The sequence below is a fragment of the Triticum urartu genome, chromosome 2 (assembly GCF_003073215.2).
Source record: "Triticum urartu cultivar G1812 chromosome 2, Tu2.1, whole genome shotgun sequence".
Taxonomy (NCBI): domain Eukaryota; kingdom Viridiplantae; phylum Streptophyta; class Magnoliopsida; order Poales; family Poaceae; genus Triticum; species Triticum urartu.
The window spans coordinates 672272044-672276304 of record NC_053023.1 but is presented as its reverse complement, the minus strand read 5'-3'; the positions used below and the strand labels follow the sequence as shown (position 1 = coordinate 672276304).

At 45.3% G+C, this 4261-nt stretch overlaps 1 long non-coding RNA gene across 1 annotated transcript; it reads left to right on the top strand.

Annotated features, from left to right (window-relative positions):
- The first annotated feature begins 251 nt into the window (after nucleotides 1–251).
- LOC125534001 lies at nucleotides 252–841 on the top strand. The gene is made up of 2 exons (XR_007294397.1): nucleotides 252–334; nucleotides 730–841. It is a non-coding gene; the product is annotated as an uncharacterized LOC125534001 (long non-coding RNA).
- Nucleotides 842–4261: the final 3420 nt, after the last annotated feature.

The window sequence follows — 4261 nt, the reverse complement described above, 5'->3', positions numbered from 1 at the left end:
TCTTCTCCTCCCACCCACTCCTCCCTCGAGACGACGGCGTTGGTGTGACTGCGTATGAGAGCCGAGCCAGTTCCACTCCTGCTGGCGACGCTCGTGCGGCCCGTTCCTTGGCCGGAGGCGGAGGCGGAATTGGTCGATGTCGCCTTCATCTCCAGCACCAGATCTTGCGACGAAAACCGTGTCTCGTCTCGACGGCCGGCGACGGCAAGGGTGAGAGGAAGCGGTTCTTCCTGGCTCCTCTACATCTCAGGGCCGTCGCGCTCCTCATCTCCACGTCCCTCTGCGCTGACGAGCACGGGCAGGGCTTCCCACCATGGTTCCCTCCACGCCGACGGTGAGTGTGGTGCATGCTCCTCACTACGCTGGCACAAGATGCTGCTCAGATCCGTCATGTTGGAAACCTGATGCAGACGAGTTTTTCCTTACCAAGATGCTGCTCAGATCCGTCACCCCTCCTCTCCCCTGTCCCTCCTCCTGTCTCCTAGAGGGCAGATCCCTTTGGATGCTGTCAATTTTGTATGTTGAGATGAGGTTGTTAGATTTGTTTGGTCTGATGTGAGTTTCCCCTCAACTTTTTTGGGTGGATTTTTGGTTCCTGCTACCATGGAGAACGAGCGTCGATACCCTCTGAAATTTTGCCTGTTCGTGAGCTACCTCTGGCCACATTGTTTTTGAGCAAATATTCATCATATAACATTTTTATATGTTTCTCTGTTGGTTTTGCCACAGCAAAGTAAGAAGGGAGTAGAAGGCCTGCCAAAGGAGAATGAGAATGAAGCTATGCTGCTTGAAAAAAGAAAGAATCTGCAGTCCTAACAAAGAACCTGAAACAACAATCTGGCATCGCAGCTTGTTCACTAAATTTTCAGCTTCACACATATAATCTGACTTTCAAACACTATTAATTAGAAACAATAGGATTGCAGACACCGAGTCATCATATTGGTTAACACAAGTGAGAGATGAACACAAGTGAACTTTAATTTGCCTTAGTTATGTCAGCTCCATTTTCAAAAACCATGCTTTTATGGATTGATGGTAGGACTTGGGTACATCTACTGGCAGGCATACAACTTCACAATCACTTTACTTAATACAGATTACTAATTAACTTGCTAAATGCAGAGAAACTAAACATTCATTATGTTCTCGGCCCCTTATGCGGCAGACACACTACCATTATCAGATCAAATATAGATGACCATATTACAACCAAACACCCGATTACATACCATGAGTCTATAGCCTCACTTCTGCTGTAGGCAAGTGTTTAAAATACAAGGTACACCTACTAGTTTTTGTTAATATTTGTACAAACTTTGCACACTATATTAGGATGAGAAGTAAGATAAGCTTGCTACTATCAAGATGATAAAAAATGGACGTGTTGCTGATGTCCAGGACATGTTCGTACTGTAGTAGAGATTACTCTAGAGATGTTACTTGTTTCTCTATATTTCAGAACATATGCCGCTTTTGTATGTTATATGTGATTGTTGTAACATCTTTCTTAAGTTCTGAGTGCAACTGTTGTGTGTAACATCTGCCGATCTATTGCAGGCTTCCTAAAGGTACAAAAGATGATCGAGGTATGGAAGATCTTCAAGTTGCTGAAGATTTGGAAGACCTACAATTAAGTTGGTGGAATGATAGTGTCGTATGTCTTGTTTGTTGAACCTGGAGACTTGCTCTGCTCATTTTGATGGTTGCTAAGCTCATTTTGGCTGTGTGGCACATCTAAAAACATATGTACTTCTCCTTTTGTGGCACTACTTTATTTTGGTTGTGTGACACATCTGTAAACATATATGTACTTCTTTTTTGGCACAACCGGCTTATATATGGTCGTTATATTTATTGGATATACTTTATTGTTTATGATGAGGCCTATATGTTAGTTTGATTGTAGTGCATGTACAAATCGTTGGACATGTCCTGATTACCTAGACGTATATACTGATTGGATGTTGCATTAGGAATGCCTAGAACCAATTGGTGGTGAAATCAAGGTGCTGGCATAATAATTGCCGGGTAAACATGCTTGTGTAGGCAATTGAACTGCCGGCAACTCTAGTTTCATGTGCTTGACTAATCTGCCGGGAGAAAATAGACCGCTGGCAAATACGTGAGCCAGGGCAGATAAACTGCTGGGAGAAGTCTATCTGCCGGAACAAGTAATCCCTGGCAGCCGTTCTCGTGGCAGTTCTATCTGCCGCGAGAAACACTGTCTCGGCAGTTTATTTGCCCTTTAAAGTGGCTTCTCCCGGCAGTTTACCTGTCCTCGCATCAGTGTTGTGGTGTAGTGGATGCGGCCAGCACCACCACCACCACCACGAGGGTGACGGCGACGACAACACTAGCCTCCTTGCGCTCACCGGCCATCGATCTATATTGTTGTCGATTTCTACCTTCCTAGACTAGATGATGGCTTGGCACTGGTACGGTATTGATCGAGATGTTAGCCAGAGCTGCATGAGCATTTTTGAATTCATGATTTTTTTATGTGGCTTTTTTTGGGATTTTGGATTTTTCTATTTTTTTAAAGTCAACAGTTGACCGGTCAAACTGTGAAGCGTGACTAGCGACCAACAGCGAGCACCCGTGTTGGGCCAGCCCAAGTTCGAGGCTGTGTGAGCACCAGTTAGTTCGATGAACGGGCGCTTGAAGCACCGTATAGGAGCTCCCATGGATAAGTAAAAAACACAGGCAATGTGCTAGCACATCGAAATTAGAGCCCTTTGAAACACAAACCATTTAATCCACAGCGACACGTTATGTTTCTTCACCGGCAGTATTAGAATTAGAGCACGTCGTCCAACAGCTCCCATATCTCTAAAATAAAGCCAGTGCAAATTTTAAATGTTCCTTGCGCAACATAATTAAAAGTGTGACATACACTGGCAGACTCATAGCCTTGGGATTTACCGTGTCGAATGCATTGTAATCACGTGGACATCACAACCATCGTCGGCTAGGGTGAGAAATAAAATAAATGACAACATAGTGAGCCACTGTGTTAAAATAAAGTACGCTCATATATCAGGATATTGAGTCATACTTATTTGGTTAGCTATAATTTTTTGTCTCCCACTATAACGCACGGGCATATTTGCTAGTCTCTAAAATAAAGCCAGTGCAAATTTGGGCCGGTCGGCTACGGAGCATACTATACAGCCTTTTTTGACTGTACAATACAATAGAAGTACAACCTTTCTCTTCGTCTCCAAAAAGTCAAATGCACACAAGAAAATCTAGCGAACTAGTTCAGGCGTGCTCGCCAACCGGAATCCGTGTGCGCTTGCCGGCCGACCGCACTTGTCCTCGGCTTCCCGTGCTTGCTGGTCACCCGTGCCACCACCATGCCTGCCACGCGTGTTTGCCGGCCGCTCGTGCCACTACGCTCGCCTTGACTGCCTCCGCTCACCATAGTTGCAGATCGAACACAGACGGGTTCTACCAGTCATCATGCATGGTTGCAGCATCCTGGCGTCACCATCTCCGACTCGTCGCCGCCATCGACTTGCACCGCCATGTCCGGCAAAAAATATCTAAAGCAACAAAAACCTCCAGATCAGATCAGTACTCGGTTGAAACAAAAAGATTTACTGTTTCCAGCCAAAATCTAAAACAACAGCAGTACTCGATTGAAGCAAAAGGATTTGCCGGTTTCAACAAAACTTAATGATGGTTCCAGCAAAAACCTCAACATAGAAAATGAATTATCCAGCTCCAGCAAAAAATAACGTTGGTTCCAGCAAAACAACCTCACAACAAAAAACACCAGTGCCAATTGTAGCAACAAAGAAAGTCAGTTCCAGCAAAAATAAAGGACGGTTCCAACAAAAAATGCGTCGCGTCACGAGGGCGGGTCCGGTTCTAGGACCAGGGAACACTGGTTCCAGCATCAGGGAACTCTGGTTGCCGCTTCCTAGTCGGCTGGTTCCAGCATCGCTGCCCGAGCAGGCACCGGTCACTGCCGTCGCGTACCATGGTGACCCAGCGGGTGCGCGAGCTTGCAGCCCGGTCATCTTTGGGCACCACTGGTTATTTTTACCCCACTACAGTTCTTTCAGTAGTTTATTTTCTACGCGCTTTGCCCCGATAGATAATTGTGATCATATATCTTCCTCTGCTTATTATGTGTACCATGACTATGTTGCTTGGTGTATTTCAATGTGCCGTGCTTAAGATAGTTTGTCTATATGCTCGTCTATTGATTCTCTGGCACTACTTTGTTATTCAACTAAGTTATGCTGTGATG